Source organism: Rutidosis leptorrhynchoides, chromosome 8 (assembly GCF_046630445.1).
Source record: "Rutidosis leptorrhynchoides isolate AG116_Rl617_1_P2 chromosome 8, CSIRO_AGI_Rlap_v1, whole genome shotgun sequence".
Taxonomy (NCBI): Eukaryota; Viridiplantae; Streptophyta; class Magnoliopsida; order Asterales; family Asteraceae; genus Rutidosis; species Rutidosis leptorrhynchoides.
Window position 1 is genome coordinate 270,145,412 of NC_092340.1, and position 24,043 is coordinate 270,169,454.

The following is a 24,043-nucleotide window of genomic DNA, read 5'->3' on the forward strand; positions in this document are numbered from 1 at the left end:
CGCAACGGGTTAAGAAATTATTTTGACTCAGTATATCCGAATATAGGACTTCGTGATTTAGAAAAAGCGGCTAACATGCAACATAAAGAAGCATGTTATGCTTACGGGTTAGTAATGTTCGCTTCTCACCAAAGTGAGAACAAGAACATCGGGCTACAACTATTAAACAAAACGTTCCCACAAGTAACGGAGTCGGTAATTGGGATAAGAAATGAGGTTTTTAGGTTATTACGAGACTGTTGGTCATTACGTAACCCTCGTCCCTTTGACGACGTTACAACACGCTGTCTTATCAACGGCCATAACGGTTATGTTCCACAAGACCAAGGATGGGAAGTAGTCCTAGTAAAACCAAAATGCATGACTTGTTTCTGGACGTATGAATTACGTGTCTTTATTGCCTTTGCTGAACGACTTGTGTACTAGCTAGAATTATCTTCACAACTATCTTGTATCAAAGTTATTGTGTGCTATATTTCATGCTTTATGTAAAATAAGCGGTATTGTAAGTTTGTAAAATATTGTATAAAAGTTTGAACGTGAAATATTATTACAATTAGTTTTTCATATAGAATTGTAGTAGTTGAATTGTATATTAGCTACTAAGTATGAACTTAAAGGGTAGGTACTACCCGAATTTAAACTTATAAAATGATAATATGAAGAAAAAGCTTTTATAAATGAGTTCATATTATGCTACGAAATACTATTAACTACTCTTAATATTCTGTATGATTAACTTGTTCCATTTGACTATTTTGAAGGAAATGGCACCGACTACTCGACACACCGTGAATATGAATGAAGAGGAATTCCGTACTTTTCTAGCTTCAAACATAGCCGCGGTGCAGGCTGCGCTACATACCAACAATAATCTTGGATTTGGCAGTACAGGAAATCGTGTAGGATGCACCTACAAAGAATTCACTGCCTGCAAACCTTTGGAATTTGATGGAACCGAAGGACCGATCGGATTGAAACGGTGGACCGAGAAGGTCGAATCGGTGTTTGCCATAAGTAAGTGTACTGAAGAGGACAAAGTGAAGTACGCTACGCATACCTTCACAGGTTCTGCGTTAACATGGTGGAATACCTATCTAGAGCAAGTGGGACAAGATGATGCGTACGCACTACCGTGGTCAGCATTCAAGCACTTGATGAACGAGAAGTACCGTCCCAGAACCGAGGTCAATAAGCTCAAGACAGAACTTAGAGGGTTACGAACCCAAGGATTTGATATTACCACGTACGAAAGACGATTCACAGAATTGTGCCTATTGTGTCCGGGAGCATTCGAAGATGAGGAAGAGAAGATCGACGCGTTTGTGAAAGGATTACCGGAAAGAATCCAAGAAGATATAAGTTCACACGAGCCCGCCTCCATACAACAGGCATGTAGAATGGCTCACAAACTAGTGAACCAGATTGAAGAAAGAATTAAAGAACAGACTGCTGAAGAGGCCAATGTGAAGCAAGTCAAAAGAAAGTGGGAGGAAAACGGTGATAAGAATCACCAATACAACAACAACAGCAATTACAACAATAATCGCAACAATTATCCCAACAATCGCAACATCAATCGCAACTACAACAAACGGCCCAACAACAACAACAACAATAACAACAACAGCAACTACAACAATCATCCCAACAACAATAATAACCGCAACAACAACAACAATCAGAAGCAGCTATGCCAAAGGTGTGAAAAGTATCACTCGGGGTTCTGCACCAAATTTTGCAACAAGTGTAAAAGAAATGGTCATAGCGCGGCAAAGTGTGAGGTCTACGGACCAGGGGTTAATAGAACGAAAGGAACAAATGGTGTCGGAACGAGTAATGGCGGAGCAAGTAGTGTCGGAGCAAGTTATGCCAATGTAGTTTGTTATAAATGTGGAAAACCGGGCCACATTATTAGAAATTGCCCGAACCAGGAGAACTCGAATGGACAAGGCCGCGGAAGAGTTTTCAATATTAATGCGGCAGAGGCGCAGGAAGACCCGAAGCTTGTTACGGGTACGTTTCTTATTGACAATAAATCTGCTTACGTTTTATTTGATTCGGGTGCGGATAGAAGCTATATGAGTAGAGATTTTTGTGCTAAATTAAGTTGTCCATTGACGCCTTTGGATAGTAAATTTTTACTCGAATTAGCAAATGGTAAATTAATTTCAGCAGATAATATATGTCGGAATCGAGAAATTAAACTGGTTAGCGAAACATTTAAGATTGATTTGATACCAGTAGAGTTAGGGAGTTTTGATGTGATAATCGGTATGGACTGGTTGAAAGAAGTGAAAGCAGAGATCGTTTGTTACAAAAATACAATTCGCATTATACGAGAAAAAGGAAAACCCTTAATGGTGTACGGAGAAAAGGGCAACACGAAGCTACATCTTATTAGTAATTTGAAGGCACAAAAACTAATAAGAAAAGGTTGCTATGCTGTTCTAGCACACGTCGAGAAAGTACAAACTGAAGAAAAGAGCATCAATGATGTTCCCATTGTAAAAGAATTTCCCGATGTATTTCCGAAAGAATTACCGGGATTACCCCCACATCGATCCGTTGAATTTCAAATAGATCTTGTACCAGGAGCTGCACCAATAGCTCGTGCTCCTTACAGACTCGCACCCAGCGAGATGAAAGAACTGCAAAGCCAATTACAAGAACTTTTAGAGCGTGGTTTCATTCGACCAAGCACATCACCGTGGGGAGCTCCTGTTTTGTTTGTCAAGAAGAAAGATGGTACATTCAGGTTGTGTATCGACTACCGAGAGTTGAACAAACTTACCATCAAGAACCGCTACCCACTACCGAGAATCGAAGACTTATTTGATCAACTACAAGGCTCGTCTGTTTATTCAAAGATTGACTTACGTTCCGGGTATCATCAAATGATGGTGAAAGAAGATGATATTCCAAAGACTGCTTTCAGAACATGTTACGGTCATTACGAGTTTATGGTCATGCCGTTTGGTTTAACTAATGCACCAGCTGTGTTCATGGACCTTATGAACCGAGTGTGTGGACCATACCTTGACAAGTTTGTCATTGTTTTCATTGATGACATACTTATTTACTCAAAGAATGACCAAGAACACGGTGAACATTTGAGAAAGGTGTTAGAAGTATTGAGGAAGGAAGAATTGTACGCTAAGTTTTCAAAGTGTGCATTTTGGTTAGAAGAAGTTCAATTCCTCGGTCACATAGTGAACAAAGAAGGTATTAAGGTGGATCCGGCAAAGATAGAAACTGTTAAAAAGTGGGAAACCCCGAAAACTCCGAAACACATACGCCAGTTTTTAGGACTAGCTGGTTACTACAGAAGGTTCATCCAAGACTTTTCCAGAATAGCAAAACCCTTGACTGCATTAACGCATAAAGGGAAGAAATTTGAATGGAAGGATGAACAAGAGAAAGCGTTTCAGTTATTGAAGAAAAAGCTAACTACGGCACCTATATTGTCATTGCCTGAAGGGAATGATGATTTTGTGATTTATTGTGACGCATCAAAGCAAGGTCTCAGTTGTGTATTAATGCAACGAACGAAGGTGATTGCTTATGCCTCTAGACAATTGAAGATTCACTAGCAAAATTATACGACGCATGATTTGGAATTAGGCGCGGTTGTTTTTGCATTAAAGACTTGGAGGCACTACTTATATGGGGTCAAAAGTATTATATATACCGACCATAAAAGTCTTCAACACATATTTAATCAGAAACAACTGAATATGAGGCAGCGTAGGTGGATTGAATTGTTGAATGATTACGACTTTGAGATTCGTTACCACCCGGGGAAGGCAAATGTGGTAGCCGATGCCTTGAGCAGGAAGGACAGAGAACCCATTCGAGTAAAATCTATGAATATAATGATTCATAATAACCTTACTACTCAAATAAAGGAGGCGCAACAAGGAGTTTTAAAAGAGGGAAATTTAAAGGATGAAATACCCAAAGGATCGGAGAAGCATCTTAATATTCGGGAAGACGGAACCCGGTATAGGGATGAAAGGATTTGGGTACCAAAATTTGGAGATATGAGAGAAATGGTACTTAGAGAAGCTCATAAAACTAGATACTCAATACATCCTGGAATGGGAAAGATGTACAAGGATCTCAAGAAACATTTTTGGTGGCCGGGTATGAAAGCTGATGTTGCTAAATACGTAGGAGAATGTTTGACGTGTTCTAAGGTTAAAGCTGAGCATCAGAAACCATCAGGTCTACTTCAACAACCCGAAATCCCAGAATGGAAATGGGAAAACATTACCATGGATTTCATCACTAAATTGCCAAGGACTGCAACTGGTTTTGATACTATTTGGGTAATAGTTGATCGTCTCACCAAATCAGCACACTTCCTGCCAATAAGAGAAGATGACAAGATGGAGAAGTTAGCACGACTGTATTTGAAGGAAGTCGTCTCCAGACATGGAATACCAATCTCTATTATCTCTGATAGGGATGGCAGATTTATTTCAAGATTCTGGCAGACATTACAGCAAGCATTAGGAACTCGTCTAGACATGAGTACTGCCTATCATCCACAAACTGATGGGCAGAGTGAAAGGACGATACAAATGCTTGAAGACATGCTACGAGCATGTGTTATTGATTTCGGAAACAGTTGGGATCGACATCTACCATTAGCAGAATTTTCCTACAACAACAGCTACCATTCAAGCATTGAGATGGCGCCGTTTGAAGCACTTTATGGTAGAAAGTGCAGGTCTCCGATTTGTTGGAGTGAAGTGGGAGATAGACAGATTACGGGTCCGGAGATTATACAAGAAACTACCGAGAAGATCATCCAAATTCAACAACGGTTGAAAACCGCCCAAAGTCGACAAAAGAGCTACGCTGACATTAAAAGAAAAGATATAGAATTTGAAATTGGAGAGATGGTCATGCTTAAAGTTGCACCTTGGAAAGGCGTTGTTCGATTTGGTAAACGAGGGAAATTAAATCCAAGGTATATTGGACCATTCAAGATTATTGATCGTGTCGGACCAGTAGCTTACCGACTTGAGTTACCTCAACAACTCGCGGCTGTACATAACACTTTCCACGTCTCGAATTTGAAGAAATGTTTTGCTAAAGAAGATCTCACTATTCCGTTAGATGAAATCCAAATCAACGAAAAACTTCAATTCATCGAAGAACCCGTTGAAATAATGGATCGTGAGGTTAAAAGACTTAAGCAAAACAAGATACCAATTGTTAAGGTTCGATGGAATGCTTGTAGAGGACCCGAGTACACCTGGGAGTGTGAAGATTAGATAAAGAAGAAATACCCGCATCTATTTCCAGAAGATTCGTCAACACCTTCAACAGCTTAAAATTTCGGGGCGAAATTTATTTAACGGGTAGGTACTGTAGTGACCCGAACTTTTCCATGTTTATATATATTAATTGAGATTGATATTTACATGATTAAATGTTTCCAACATGTTAAGAAATCAAACTTGTTAAGACTTGATTAATTGAAATATGTTTCATATAGACAATTGACCACCCAAGTTGACCGGTGATTCACGAACGTTAAAACTTGTAAAAACTATATGATGACATATATATGGATATATATATAGTTAACATGATACTATGATAAGTAAACATATCATTAAGTATATTAACAATGAACTACATATGTAAAAACAAGACTACTAACTTAATGACTTTTAAACGAGACATATATGTAACGATTATCGTTGTAACGGCATTTAATGTATATATATCATATTAAGAGATATTTGTACATCATAATATCATGATAATATAATAATTTAAAATCTCATTTGATATTATAAACATTGGGTTAACAACATTTAACAAGATCGTTAACCTAAAGGTTTCAAAACAACACTTACATGTAACGGCTAACGATGACTTAACGACTCAGTTAAAATGTATATACATGTAGTGTTTTAATATGTATTCATACACTTTTGAAAGACTTCAAGACACTTATCAAAATACTTCTACTTAACAAAAATACTTACAATTACATCCTCATTCAGTTTCATCAACAATTCTACTCGTATGCATCCGTATTCGTACTCGTACAATACACAGCTTTTAGATGTATGTACTATTGGTATATACACTCCAATGATCAGCTCTTAGCAGCCCATGTGAGTCACCTAACACATGTGGGAACCATCATTTGGCAACTAGCATGAAATATCTCATAAAATTACAAAAATATGAGTAATCATTCATGACTTATTTACATGAAAACAAAATTACATATCCTTTATATCTAATCCATACACCAACGACCAAAAACACCTACAAACACTTTCATTCTTCAATTTTCTTCATCTAATTGATCTCTCTCAAGTTCTATCTTCAAGTTCTAAGTGTTCTTCATAAATTCCAAAAGTTCTAGTTTCATAAAATCAAGAATACTTTCAAGTTTGCTAGCTCACTTCCAATCTTGTAAGGTGATCATCCAACCTCAAGAAATCTTTGTTTCTTACAGTAGGTTATCATTCTAATACAAGAACTTCGAGCCATCCAAGGATCCATTGAAGCTAGATCCATTTTTCTCTTTTCCAGTAGGTTTATCCAAGGAACTTAAGGTTCGTGAATCAACCAGTGGCCAAGTCTTACTTCCCGACGAAGTAAAAATCTGTGAAAGTGAGTTATAGTCCCACTTTTAAAATCTAATATTTTTGGGATGAGAATACATGCAGGTTTTATAAATGATTTACAAAATAGACACAAGTACGTGAAACTACATTCTATGGTTGAATTATCGAAATCGAATATGCCCCTTTTTATTAAGTCTGGTAATCTAAGAATTAGGGAACAGACACCCTAATTGACGCGAATCCTAAAGATAGATCTATTGGGCCTAACAAACCCCATCCAAAGTACCGGATGCTTTAGTACTTCAAAATTTATATCATATCCGAAGGGTGTCCCGGAATGATGGGGATATTCTTATATATGCATCTTGTTATTGTCGGTTACCAGGTGTTCACCATATGAATGATTTTTATCTCTATGTATGGGGTGTGTATTGAAATATGAAATCTTGTGGTCTATTGTTACGATTTGATATATATAGGTTAAACCTATAACTCACCAACATTTTTGTTGACGTTTAAAGCATGTTTATTCTCAGGTGAATACTAAGAGCTTCCGCTGTTGCATACTAAAATAAGGACAAGATTTGGAGTCCATGTTTGTATGATATTGTGTAAAAACTGCATTCAAGAAACTGATTTTGATGTAACATATTTGTATTGTAAACCATTATGTAATGGTCGTGTGTAAACAGGATATTTTAGATTATCATTATTTGATAATCTACGTAAAGCTTTTTAAACCTTTATTTATGAAATAAAGGTTATGGTTTGTTTTAAAAATGAATGCAGTCTTTGAAAAATGTCTCATATAGAGGTCAAAACCTTGCAACGAAATCAATTAATATGGAACGTTTTTAATCAATAAGAACGGGACATTTCATACATGGTGTATCACCAACAATTCATCACTCATCAAACCAATCTCCCTAGTTTTGATGCTTGTTTACTATAGATTATTTCTGTTTTGCAACCAACCTTGCACCACCTTCAAACACCACAATACCACCATTATAATCGAACACGGTACAATTGAATACCCCAAAAATCAAACACGATCGATCCTTATAACTATACCTCTCCCTCTCTAGTTCCTTTTGATGCACCACCACCTTGAGTTAATCAACCATATCTCCACCACTTCACCACCTCTCTTCATCCTTAACCCACCATCACTTGTCCACGATTGATCAACACCACCGAGAACCAAACTGACCACCACACGACTTACACCATCTCCTTCCATCTCGTGACAATCACCATAGTAAATCATCACTAAATCCGTTTCAATATCATCATTCAACACACACACGATACATCATCAACTATCTGCTTGTTTGTCTCTATCTTCGATTTAACCTAAGAAAAATCACAACCGCCACCTTTTATACCTTGAATCACCCATCACCACCACCTTTAAATATTTATGTTTTGCTGTAACAATAAACAAGCCTACAAAACCTTTACTCGATCACCTCTTTGATACAAACCAAAAACTACAACAACCACTTTATTGTGGTAAACCGCCACCCAAAAACCATCCTCAAATCTCATGATTGCTGCTACTATCGAATTGATCTTCTTTTGTTTGCTTTAGACGAAACCCACCTTGCAACCCCCATATCTCCAACTTCATGTGCACCCAAAACAAAACCCTCTTTAAACCACCTCCTCACCTCCATCAAAACACCTAATCAACTAAGCCGCTATTATAACGTGATCCTGCTGTTTGAACGAAGCCAAGAAAACCCCACGTGAACCACTGCTACTACTATATTGCCTGTTACAGCTGAACCCAAAACCTCATCATTGAACAAAAGAAAAGAAAGATGATAAGAAGATTGAAGAAGAAAACGTATAATAAAAAAAAAAACAAGAATACAGTACCTGTTGAGTTCCTCTTCTAATTTATAACCAACGAATAATAAACTCAACACTTGCTAATGTCGCCATACTTTTTCCTGGTTTCAGTCTACAGATAGCTGTTCTCCTTCTTCTTATTAATAAAACGAATGATGATAATGATTAAGAAAAATATGGCGATTATAAATATAAAAAGTAGGATGGAAACATTAGTGCTATTTAGGTGTAAAGTGGCTAAAAGAAAACCACACCGATGATGATTTGTTGAGTTGTCGACCCTGGTCCCATTCGCAAGTTAATCAGAAAGACTGAATCAAACTTCAACACTTGGGTCGATTAAATAAAAAAAAAACGGACTACAAAGGGTTTATGCATGGATTGGACCGAACTCCACTTGTGATTTCTTTTGGGCCGCAGGCCATACTGGTATTCGGGATATATAATTTCCAGTCGGGTTTAGTTCAAATATGAATATGAATGAATGGAGGAATGGTTGGATAGTGTGGCAGGTTAAGTGAGGGGTCGTGGGTTCGAGTCCCGGCTCGGTCATTTTAGTTCTTTTTCAGCAATTTAAGGTAGTTTTGTTAAAATTATTATTATTATTATTATTATTATTATTATTATTATTATTATTATTATTATTATTATTAAAACATTAAAATCAATATTACTAAAATAAGTATTATTAGTATTAATATCATTATGAATATCATTATTAGTAAAAATATTATTACTATAATTATTATTACTACTACTATTATTATAATTATTTTTATTTTCAAAAATATTAAAATTATCATTTTTATTATTGTTATCATTTTAGTATTATTATCACTATCTCAGTATTATTATAATATTACTAAAAAAAAGATATTTATATAAAAATATATTTTTACATGTATCATAACTATATTAATATTATATATATATTTTTTAAACGAAATGTTATTATTTTAAATAATAAATAAATTACATATAATGGATGAACATATTTTAAATATAATCAAATATATAAATATTAAATATTTAATAAATATAAAATAGTTATAACTAAGTTATTTATCAATATCACATACAAATTATTAAGTATATTATTATTAATATAAATAATTGCTTAGTTGTTACTATAGGTTTTAATAAATATACAAATGTTATAGGTTCGTGAATCTGAGGCCAACCTTATACTTGATCAATGATGTTATATGTATTTTTACTACAAAATACATTAGGTGAGTATATAGTCCCTTTTAAACTCTAAATATTTTTGGGCTGAGAATACATGCGCTGTTTTTATAAATGATTTACGTTATGGACACAAGTGATCAAAAATAAAATCTACGTTGAGTTGTACCATGGCATATTTCTTTATACTTGGTAGCTAATATTTACGTGAGGAGCGTAAACGCGAATCCTGTTGATAGATCTATCGGGCCTGACAACCCCAACCGGGCTGGACGACCAGTTTTAAACGGTTGCACAGTACTTCGTTTCTTTACTACACTTGGTACGGTGTAGGGTTTATTTAAGAATATGCTGCTGTGATTTAAATGTTAAGTATGGTTACCAAGTGCTCAACGACTTTTCCATACACTTGCGAGTGTATTATGTATGTATATGAAATCTTGTGGTCCATAGTTATAACGCTGCTAGCAACAAACCTATATATCTCACCAACTTTATGTTGACTTTTTAAAGCATGTTATTCTCAGGTATGAGTTAAGTCTTCCGCTGTGCATTTACTCATGATAAGGACATTACTTGGAGTCGATCATCGCAATGGAACCAAATGTTGAAGATTTCGTCCAGGGGGATAAGGACGGGTCCTCACATGTATGAACCTTGTCATGCTATATGTTACAAGTTGGGATTCCACGAACTAGTATTTGGACTACTTCAATATATGCTACTTGAATAATGCTTAATATGTCATAATCTAGTAATCTTAAAAAAGGTAATGAACTATTAACACATATAAGTTTGCTTAAGTCTAAAATCAAGTTTATGAATTGTAAGTAACTAGAGGGGGTGAATAGTTACAAAATATGATTTTTAAAACTTTTTCAATGATCAATAAGATTTGAACAATACTTGATCACGTTAATCAACTCAATATGTGTGGTGTGTTTATGTTTGTCATAATGCGGAATGTAAAGTAAAGAACATAAACACAAGAATTTATAGTGGTTCAGGTGGATGTTAACTAATCCACCTTAATTCACTTCCCGATTCACTAGTCGGGATTTTTGCTTCACTAAGCACATTTCTCCAAATCCGGTGGAGATCCGATTTACAAGCCTTGTACTTCTCCTTAGATAACAAACCTAATCCTTCTATCCCTTTGAAGGATTACCTCCAGCTTAGATCAACTTTTCTTCACCTTGGACAAGTATTAATCCCCAATGAGATTAATCAACTCCCTAGTTCCCTTTAAGGAAGATGATAGCTAAGCTAGCATATGCTTCTAATTACAAAGTACAAAGACTCACCCTTTTCTGATGATGATAATCCTAAGACAATTCTAAGAATTACAACACTATGCAAACTTACAAATAAAGACTTGTCATGCTCAAAGTGGAAAGTCTAACATTCTTGGATACAAGTCATGATGATCATTTGAGGCAACCTCAGTTGTGTCATAATCATTTATTTGTAATTAATACATTTGCTAAATCTCTATTGGTTGGTCAACATGTCATTGATGACACACACCCACTTTATAACACCTCTGATTTTTTTTTCTGTCACAGCGGAAACCTATTTATAAAATCTGATACATAAATATAAAAGACACCTGTACTATACTTTATTTACATCATATCATATATTTAAAATCGGTTACATATATTAAAAACTAGGTGTTATGTTAAAACAACGATACTAGTAACAAAAGACGCGACATCAGAGTTTCGACTTGTCAAACATATCTTCCAGCATTCCATCTTCACCCTGACATCTAACATACAACAGAAATGAACCTGCAAGGGTGGAATTGTGGGGGATTAGCACAACTGCTAAGTGAATGGGATCTATCTAACAGATCAAGTCTAAGAATCAAACGGGCTTCAGCCACAAAGTAAGCTAACGTCCTAACAACATACAAACAAAGACAACGACAATATGAGGATCATCGGCTTGTTCGAGTACACGACTCCTAGCTAATCGGGCTAGAGTCTACCGATAGTCCTCGCTACTCGATTCACAGTATAGTCATTCAGATGCAGGTGATGCGCCATTCAAACTATACTCCACAATCAGTAGCCTTTGGACCCAACCTCCCCAGGCTCGGTTATGAGTCCCCAGCCTCCCCAGGCCCGGCTGGCGTCAACACAGTGCACATAATATCACACAATATCATCAACATGTAATAATTCACTAACATGTTAACCATTATCTAAACATGGCAATCGGATATAACACTAATATAATAAATAGAGTAAACAACAGTAGCACATCTTGCCACTCAAACTCTATCTGGAGATAGACCCACTCACCGATCGCCGGCAAAACTCGGTAGTCTAATGTCACCGAGTCTTCTCCTCGTCTGAAACACCTGAGAATAAACACTGAACAAGTTAGTAAACCGCACCACATTTACTAACTATATCTCATTCTATATATATATATATATATATATATATATATATATATATATATATATATATATATATATATATATAAAGAATGCCTAAACCCATTCGAACGGGTCACAAGCAAAACGGTTAATCAACACATATATGCACTTATAATATATATATATACACACACACACACACACACCTACATATACATATATATACACTTGTATATACCCTAAACATGTCCAAACGAGCGGGTCATGAGCCACACGGGTGGTCAAACAACATACACGAACCACAAAACCAAGGTACGGGCAACCGACTGCACACCACGCCAAGCCACTACGCGCCACGTGGACGAACAGCAGCAAAACAACAGCGGACAGCAGCTATTAAGCTGCAACAGTAGCTGAAAACAACAGCAGTAAACGCTGCGCATCAGGTAGAAAAACAGCAGCATCAAACGCTGCTGTCCAGCCGGGTTTCGGCCCCAAAATATATGTTTCGAGCAGTGTTTTAGACCAGAAATATATTCACAATGATACACAACATATATACAATATTTAACTAACATCCAACAAGTTAAATAACACACTTATGAACAAGATTTAACACAATTGTACGCATAAACCTATAAAAACCCAATTCAAAACCAACAAACAGGTCACGAGCTAAATAGGTAACCAATACCTTATATGCACACTTAAACATATACATATACTTATATAATCATATAAGTCAATCAAACGGGTCGAGGGTTAAACGGGCAAAACCGAACATCAATTTTAGTCAAACGGGTCGAAAGCAACACGGCACGAGCTAATACTTACATGTTCATAAGTTTCATATAATTCAATCAATTCAAATAATCGGGTTATGGACAAACCGAGTATTACATACAAAAATTCTACCTTTACAACTAATAACCCAAGTTAACCCACCAAATGGGTCATGGTCTTAAAATGGGGAAACCAAAACAACCATAAATAATATGACCGGGTCGGGGTTCAAACAATCAAATTAAACCGTCCCGTACACCGAAAAATGACAACAACAGCCACCGGCAGCCAACCACCACCACTGGCCGCCAGCTGCAGCCGGTGGCGGCGGTCAGCCGCCAGAAAACAAACAGCAACAGCAGCGATGCTGCTGTCCACCATGGTACAACCCCCAAAATATGTTGTTTCTTGCAATTTTAAACCAAATACAAGTCCAATACAAACTCACAAACAATCACTAGCAATTATCTAAGTATAATCTTGCATAAAATAAGCAATTACATCACCTAATTCCAAGATTTAAGCACAAATTATCACTTTAATAAAACTAGCAAAAAAACCCAAAATAAACAAGGGTTAAGCACAAATTAAAGACAAACCTTTGCTAGATGTTAAAGGAAGTAAGAAACCATGAATGGAGCTTCCAATTTTCATCACCATCTTCATAATTAAAAGCTAGGGTTTCATGGTGATGATGGTGGTGGTTCGTGACAGAAAAACAAGAAGAAGAAGGGAAGAAAACCACCACTTCAAGCTTGCAATTTTTACTTCATCATCTTCTATCAATTAGAAGTTAGGGTTCTTGTATGAGAGTGTGTGTTTTGTCGATTGGAACCAAGGGGAGGGGAAAACTAAACTGAATATTGTAACAAATAAAACAAGGGGCGGCTTTTAGGTCACAAATGGTGTTAAATCCCATGCCCGATAACACACGGATATTTACCTGTTTTCAGAAACGCAACCCACCACAGTCAGGAACCCAACCGAAGTCCAAATCTTATAAACAAAATATTTATGTGACCCTTGTCACAAAACGCACCCACTGAACAAATAATTAATTTAAAACACTTATTAATTAATTATCTCACTAAATCACACTTAAAGACACAAAAAAAGACAAAAAAGGTGAAAAAGGTAAATTTCACCTAGGCCCGACACCGGGATGTCACAAATCTACCCCCTTAAATAGATTCCGTCCTCGGAATCTGGTCAGTCTAAGTTCACAAAGGTCATGGGCACTAGAAACCACCACTACGGGTCACAACGAGACCTAAGTCATGTCACGTCTTACAGTCACAAGCGTTACAAAGTTCTATCCATTCTCGTAGGTCAAATGAAAACTCACTGGTGCAAAGTCGAACACAATTGTCTGATAATACTACCAACCCGCTGATCAAAGACCCGCTATACGCCGGTCTGCAAGTTTATTTACACTACACACCCGAATCGATCCCTATACTTTGGTCTAGATTAGAGTCCTCACCTCTTGCAAAAGTAATCCAATGCTGAAAACCTGCCACTAACTAAAAACTGAACAAGTCCAATTCCGTCCAAATCCCATATTTGTTCTGTCATCAATCTTACGAATTTTCACGAAAATTTCACCTCAATTCTATGTTTACACAATAACCTCTCGAATTACCACTAATGACCCACTACATCATATCTATCAATCAAGATTTGAGGTTATCCCCGAGTCATTTTCATCGAATTTTTCAAATCAATAAAGTCAACTAACTGGCTATTAGCTATTACTTACCTTAAAACTCACAAACTTAGCTAGTTCCAACCATACTATATTGCTAAGTCAACTCGAATCACATTAAAAATACCCGAATTCTGTAACTCAATACGTGTTTCAAACCAGGTGTTCAAGAATTTCATCGAAATTCGCTCAACCTAGTCGATATTCACCCAATAAGTTACCGACTAAATCGCATTCTTGGTCAACTCATCCATAATAGAAATGATTACTAACACGGATTTCAAGTAAATTTAGTCACTAAGCTACGAATCTCGTATATAGAATAACCGTCATCATATTCCGAAAGTAATTATCTACTAATTATTTCCCTCAAGTAACCTTAATACACGCGCCTGACATCGCTAAAGTTACTTCAGAAAGGTCATCAGTTGGTTAAAATTCTGTCAGGTCCACAATTCAAACTTATTTAACCAATAACTACACAAAGTCCAAGTACATCATGCCCGTCAGTACCACGTCAACAAAGTCAAGTTTCAGTCAAAATGTTCTGAAAATTATAATAAATGTCAATCATGCCTAATCCATCAATCACTACATCTTCTCCGATTCCCGAAACTACTATATGATTTACCATGATGTATTTCCGTTTGCCAGACGTAATACATCATCCCAAATCATACCTTCATTTCGAGTATTTCGGACCAAGACTCTAATTGAATCTGTTAATCCATCATAGTCTATTCTCTCCGGTCACATAGTTATAATCCACTAATAACAAATATATTCTAAAAACATTTACACGCCCGTCACATCTACACTGTTCAGATTACCCAAATAATCCCCTTTGACAAACACACTGATAAATCCCGACATTTCTATTATCTAAGTCCTCTATAGTCACAACTATCAACTGACGATGTCCTACTACCTTTGGAAGATAGTCATTGTCAAGTCATACCAATTCATCCTAAGGGAACACTATTTACAAATCCCCAATCACGATCTGACCCTTGCCTTGGTCATAAGGTCAACGCACACCCAACACTCAGTCCTCGGTTAGGATAAAGTACGACTCTATCTTCCCAAGAGACAAATTCAAGAGAACCGCCTACATTTACACTATAAGGACCACACACAAGGTCACGTCAGGCCAAAGAAAAAAAAGCAGTTCCTTATGACAACCGGGTTCTATACAACAAGTCCAGTCATACCAAGATACTACAGGCCCAGTCACATCTACTGGTTCAGTCACATCTACTGGTTCAGTCACTGTCTTCAAACATAAAGACTACACGTCACACACCTATAAACTAAGGATCAAGTCTCTGGTCAAGTCATAAGGGATCTACGACCCTAAAATAGTCCCTATGTGCACTACGTGTGTCCCGCCGGTTAATAGCCAACGATAAAGAAAAAGACTTCCGACAAGTCTTAATTCCCACTAACGGATCTTGCATAGCAGCATAAATTAAATCTGGACTAACAGGCCAATCGCATTCAGGATATCTATCCAATACCTATAGCATGGCACTTATTACAACAATACTAACACGTCAACAAGTTGCACGAAGTACAAGTAACAAGGCTCAACATAATTAAAATCGACACGAATCCTTATTCAGGTCAAGGTTTCTTCTAAATTACAAGGAAACCAATAAAATGGCGTCTCCCACACCTATATTTAAGGGTCACATAGGTCCACAGATGACAACGGCTTCTTAGGACAACACTACATGTCCTACACTACTATCCAAATTCTGTAACAATACTGTAAAGCTAGTCTTACTCATCCCTTGGCAACAAAATGGAGTTGTCCTATCAAGATAACACAGAAAGCTCCACTCAAGTCAACCTTCTAAAAGTCACCACAAACTTACATGAGTTTATAGAAGGGAAACAATTCCCCAAGGTCTCACTAGGGTCTCACTCATCTAGACCGGTCACGTATAACAGTACAGAAAGGTCAACGTCATACACGACCTACAAACCAGGTACACCTGACAGCAGCCTACAAGTACGAGTCCTGTATCAATTAACAACGGGACCACTACACTATTCCAACCCTTACGAGCCACCACGTGTGTCCCGCGGGTCCATGAAAAGGAATTGTAATCCACATAGGCTCTACACTACCTTGACAGATCAACGATAGCACTATATCAGGTCCAACATAACAGTCATGCCGCATGCAATGTCATACAAAATCTGTAACTACAAGTCTCACAAAAGTAACACATGCAGCAAATCCGACAAATAGAAAACATGGTAGTCAACAAAGGCATGTCATCCAACCAAAGGGAATAAGATCCCAACACTATCAATGGTAGCTCGAGACACAACTGTGTGACTGAAGTGTCGCACCATCGGCTACTTCTTCCTTAAGGAAAGAAACAATCATAATCTCTGAAAATCTAACTATTCAGAATAGAATATAAACACAAACAACCACATGTATCTAATACAACAGATCGCTACCTAATTACAATTATGTAAATAAAAATGCACCTTTATGAGAAAGAAGACACCTTTGTTTTCTATCAACACATCGATCCTACCCGTACCCTTGACCCTCCTCATATGTGCAACTGGATCCTTGCCTCTATAGCGACTGTAGCCGGTACTGGTTGGATCTTTCCACGGTCTCTCAAACGAAATCGCCAGCGGAGTTCTGAAAATGTCGAGGGTCAACGGCCTCCACAGGTTTCGATCGATCTTCATACCTGTCTTATCACAACATCTCACACACAGAGCTTAGTATAAAAGGTTAGTAACTAACAACCAACACATTTATACATACTTTATTCACTTAACCCATCCCCCAAAGATATGTTTGACTCGACACATGATTTGGGAACATGTCACTTCCGTGAACACGCTGCCAAATCCACGCTCTGATACCAAATTATAACACCTCTGATTTTTTTTTTCTGTCACAGCGGAAACCTATTTATAAAATCCGATACATAAATATAAAAGACACATGTACTATACTTTATTTACATCATATCATATATTTAAAATCCGTTACATATATTAAAAACTAGGTGTTATGTTAAAACAACGACACTAGTAACAAAAGACGCGACATCAGAGTTTCGACTTGTCAAACATATCTTCCAGCATTCCATCTTCACCCTGACATCTAACATACAGCAGAAATGAACCTGCAAGGGTGGAATTGTGGGGGATTAGCACAACTGCTAAGTGAATGGGATCTATCTAACAGATCAAGTCTAAGTATCAAACCAGCTTCAGTCACAAAGTATGCTAACGTCCTAACAACATACAAACAAAGACAACGACAATATGAGGATCGGCGGCTTGTACGAGCACACGACTCCTAGCTGATCGGGCTAGAGTCTACCGATAGTCCTTGCTACTCGATTCACAGTATAGTCATTCGAACGCAGGTGATGCGTCATTCAAACTATACTCCACAATCAGTAGCCTTTGGACCCAACCTCCCCAGGCTCGGTTGACCTCATACGGACTCTAACCTCCCCAGGCTCGGTTATGAGTCCCCAGCCTCCCCAGGCCCAGCTGGCGTCAACACAGTGCACATAATATCACACAATATCATCAACATATAATAATTCACTAACATGTTAACCATTATCTAAACATGGCAATCAGATATAACACTAATCTAATAAATAGAGTAAACAACAGTAGCACATCTTGCCACTCAAACTCTATCTGGAGATAGACCCACTCACCGATCGCCGGTAAAACTCGGTAGTCTAATGTCACCGAGTCTTCTCCTCGTCTGAAACACCTGAGAATAAACACTGAACAAGTTAGTAAACCGCACCACATTTACTAACTATATCTCATCCTATATATATATATATATATATATATATATATATATATATATATATATATATATATATATATAAAGAATGCCTAAACCCATTCGAACGGGTCGCAAGCAAAACGGTTAATCAACACATATATGCACTTATAATATATATATATATATATATATATATATATATATATATATATATATATATATATACACACACACACACACACACCTATATATACATATATATACACTTGCATATATTCACTTGTATATACCCTAAACATGTCCAAACCAGCGGGTCATGAGCCACACGGGTGGTCAAACAACATCCACGAACCACAAAACCAAGGTACGGGCAACCGAGCTGCACACCACGCCAAGCCACTGCGCGCCACGTGGACGAATAGCAGCAAAACAACAGCGGACAGCAGCTATTAAGCTGCAACAGCAGCTGAAAACAACAGCAGCAAACGCTGCGCATCAGGTAGAAAAACAGCAGCAGCAAACGCTGCTGTCCAGCCGGGTTTCGGCCCCAAAATATATGTTTTGAGCAGTGTTTTAGACCAGAAATATATTCACAATGATACACAACATATATACAATATTTAACTAACATCCAACAAGTTAAATAACACACTTATGAACAAGATTTAACACAATTGTACGCATAAACCTATAAAAACCCAATTCAAAACCAACAAACGGGTCACTAGCTAAATAGGTAACCAATACCTTATATGCACACTTAAACATATACATATACTTATATAATCATATAATTCAATCAAACGGGTCGAGGGTTAAACGGGCAAAACCGAACATCAATTTTAGTCAAACGGGTCGAAAGCAACACGGCACGAGCTAATACTTACATGTTCATAAGTTTCATATAATTCAATCAATTCAAATAATCGGGTTACGGATAAACCGAGTATTACATACAAAAATTCTACCTTTACAACTAATAACCCAAGTTAACCCATCAAATGGGTCATGGTCTTAAAATGGGGAAACCAAAACAACCATAAATAATATGACCGGGTCGGGGTTCAAACAATCAAATTAAACCGTCCCGTACACCGAAAAATGACAACAACCGCCACCGGCCGCCAACCACCACCACTGGCCGCCATCTACAGCCGGCAGCGGCGGTCAGCCGCCGGAAAACAAACAGCAACAGCAGCGATGCTGCTATCCACCATGGTACAACCCCCAAAATATGTTGTTTCTTGCAATTTTAAACCAAATACAAGTCCAATACAAACTCAAAAACAATCACTAGCAATTATCTAAGTATAATCTAGCATAAAATAAGCAATTACATCACCCAATTTCAAGATTTAAGCACAAATTATCATTTTAATAAAACTAGCAAAAAAACCCAAAATAAACAAGGGTTAAGCACAAATTAAAGACAAACCTTTGCTAGATGTTAAAGAAAGTAAGAAACCATGAATGGAGCTTCCAATTTTCATCACCATCTTCATAATTAAAAGCTAGGGTTTCATGGTGATGATGGTGGTGGTTCGTGACAGAAAAACAAGAAGAAGAAGGGAAGAAAACCACCACTTCAAGCTTGCAATTTTTACTTCATCATCTTCTATCAATTTGAAGTTAGGGTTCTTGTATGAGAGTGTGTGTTTTGTCGATTGGAACCATGGGGAGGGGAAAACTAAACTGAATATTGTAACAAATAAAACAAGGGGCGGCTTTTAGGTCACAAAATGGTGTTAAATCCCATGCCGGATAACACACGGGTATTTACCTGTTTTCATAAACGCAACCCACCACAGTCGGGAACCCAACCGAAGTCCAAATCTTATAAACAAAATATTTATGTGACCCTTGTCACAAAACGCACCCACTGAACAAATAATTAATTTAAAACACTTATTAATTAATTATCTCACTAAATCACACTTACAGATACAAAAAAGACAAAAAAGGTGAAAAAGGTAAATTTCACCTAGGCCCGACACCGGGATGTCACACACTTTAATCACAAAGCATGCTAATTATTCAAATTTAAACTTGTTTGTAATTTATTAAGTGTGTCAATGATGTCTTGACAATTTAAGCAAGTAATAACAGTTAAGCATGTTGTAAGACATCAAGTTTAAACTTATTCATAAACTTAATTTTAGACTTAGGCAAACTTATGTGTGTTAATTGTTCATTGTCTTTTAAGATCACTAGATTATGACATTTTAAACATTATCCAAGTAGCAGAAGCATATATTGAAGTAGTCCAAATACTAGTTGGTGGAATCCAACTTGTAACACATAGCAAGACATGGTTCATACATACACATATTAAATAACTACTTAGCATTTAGCACTTAGCACATAGTCAAATAATACACATGTATTAATAGCAAGTAGTCAAGTAATATTCATGTAATGACTAGCAAGAGATCACTAAATAATTTAGAATCAAACATATAGTGATAACATAGCATTAAGCTAAGGGTATGTAAGTTTTACTTACAAAGTGGCATTTGCAAGATTAATGTATAAGTATACATTAATATCCAACACATGTACAAGGAAGGAGCAATTCTTGGTTGGGACTTGGTGACCATCCTAAGAATGTCTAGATTCATTTTAGATGTACATGTTTTTCTATAACACTTATATGTTATCCTTAATCAAGGCCTAATCGTCATTAAGGTGCCATTAGGCGTGATTAACCAAAATTAGTGTTCTAGTGACCAAAACTCCTTTGGGTATGAAGGAGGAAACTATTTCATGTTAAGATTAGTATAGTCATTAAGCATAATTTCTTTTTAACCCACATTTTCCCCCCAACATGAATCGTTTAAGACTTGATTTAATTTGATGTCTTACAACATGCTTAATTGATATTACTTGCTTAAATTGTCAAGACATCATTAACACACTTAATTAATTACAACCAAATTCAAATTTGAATACTAGCATGTGTTGTGATTAAAGTGGGTTGTTGTCATCAATGACATGTTGACCAACCAATAAGGATTTAGCAAATGTGTTAATTACAAACAAAAGATTATGAAAAAACTGAAATTGCCTTATATGATTATCATGACTTGTATCCAAGAATGTTAGACTTTCTACTTTGAGCTTGACAAGTCACTATCAAGGCAATACATCCAAGGTAAATGAACATTTAATGCATATAGTACTTGTATAGGATGTTGGGTATCTTTTGCAGGTGTTAAATGAAGTAAAGAGTCCAAAGATTAATGTTCAAAACTGATTCAAACGGCTATACAACGGATAAGTGTTTTGGACTGGACCACGTGCGGTCGACCCACGGTCGACCGTGGTCCCTGCCGCATCAACTGCTACTTTTTTATCTCTCCATATAAATAGCAAGGATTGGAGAACTTTGAAAAATTGGACCTCTTGCATGCTACAACTCAAAATCATCAGAGAATCACAAGAACATAACACTTATACATATGTTTATGATTAGCAAGAGAATTTCTATAATCTCATAGATTATAGAAGGGGTTGTAAACTTACTTTCAAATTACTAACTTTGTGAGTTTACATAGTATTGTAATAATTCTTAGAATTGTCTTAAGATTGTCATCACTAGAAAAGGGTGAGTCTTTGTACTTTGTAATTAGAAGCATATGCTAGCTTAGGTATCATCTTCCTTAAAGGTAACTAGGGAGTTGATTACTCTCATTGTGTAACAACCCAAACCTAGAAACGCCCAAAAGTACGACCCATTTTTTTCCCTGGGACACTACATCTGGACGGCGTCCAAAATTCTGGACGACGTCCAGTAACGAAGGCTTGGACGTCGTCCAACCTTTTGGGACGGCGTCCCAATGAACTACCAGGTTATGATCTCGGGTTCCAATTTACACAAGCGGAAATCCCGCTTCTCGACACTTTTAAACAAAAACCCTTTTTCTACAAGTCATAATAAGTAAAACTAAGAGATTTTCATCATCAAAACAAGTTTTACATCACCGGGCCCACAAAACGCCCATTTTACAAGGTTCGTTCAAAATACAAGTTTCGACGTTAAGAGTTTAAATTCCAAACGACACCTAGAGCACGGTGTTTGGGGTTAAACTACCCAATCTTGGTCAAACTTCAAAAGCTAATCACCCAAAAGCATCCCCTACCAAAACAAGCGGGAGACCACTAATCCAATTGAATACCTTTGCCTTTATCCAAGCCCGAGCCTAAAAAGATAAACAACGAGAGGGTAAGCTAAAGCTTAGTGAATGCGATAATTATACATATACATATATAATATACCTACTTGCATACACTTACAAACACCATATAATCGCTAGCAATAACAATTAGCATACAAACTCCGAGTATAAGCTAATAACCTCCAAATACCGCAACTAGCATAATCAATAGCATATTCACCGAAATAATATATTATGCTATACAACGACACATACACAAACTATATGGTTAACCATACACACGTCATGGTGCTACCGGCTCCGTGGTTCACACCATACGTAATGCTATGATGCTACCGGCTCCGTGGTTCACGTCACTACGCATTCGAGTCATACTCTTTTATAGTGCTACCGGCTCCGTGGTTCACACTTCGGTGTTACCGGCTCCGTGGTTCACACCTCATTTTATAGTGCTACCAGCTCCGTGGTTCACACTTAGATGCTACCGGCTCCGTGGTTCACATCTCAGCACATGCACCATGATGCTACCGGCTCCGTGGTTCACACCATAGTACACTCGCACACACTATGGCACTCCCAGCTCCGTGGGTCATACCATAACATACAACTAAATACACCATATACATACATGTATAATTACTCCACTCTGACGATTTTATACCTCCACAAGCTTCAAAGCAAGGTACCTAATATAATAAGTACTCGATTAACACACAAGCTAGTTGGACTTAATACCAACAACCCACACATGTGTATTTAATGACTTAATGCATTAAACCAACCATTTACTCCAAACTGTCCATTTAAGGTCAAGATCATCACGAACCACTAAAAGCTAGTGATTAAGGTTCAACAACCCTAACTATTACACAATTAGGGCATTTCATACCCATCTTTCCCAACTAGGTCAATAATTACCCATTTGACCATTTTAAGGTCAACACACCCATTTTGGGTCATCCACAAACCCACATAACACCCATTTACTTAATAACTAGGTGTGCTAGTAATTAGCTAACTAATTATGACTCATAAGTCCCTTTAACATTTCCAAAACCCTAGGTTAGTCATCCTTGGGTCCTCATGACCCAATATTACCCACACCCAAAATCACCTAATATGGGTTTTATGTTCATCACTAACTCAAACCCTAACCCTTAAACAAATTAAAATAAGGAAATCAAAGTTAAGACTTACCACTACAATCAAAATGTAACTAGCGAGGAGATGAACAACTTTAATACTCAAGCTCTAACCCGAAACAAGCTTCTTCCTTTTCGATTTGAGCTTTCTCACACAAGAATCACTCACTCTCTCTATCTCTCTCTAGAATTTAAGTGAAAGAGGTGTGGTGGTTGTAGATGGAGTAAATGATGCTCCAAAAACTAATCTAGGGCTTTAAATTCGACCCCCCATGTGAAATTACCAAAATACCCATTTAAATATCTAAAAACAAGATAGCTGGCCCGCCAGACCATTTGGACGGCGTCCAAACAGTCTGGACGGCGTTCAGTCCTTCACACTGGGACGGTGTCCCATAATCTGGACGGC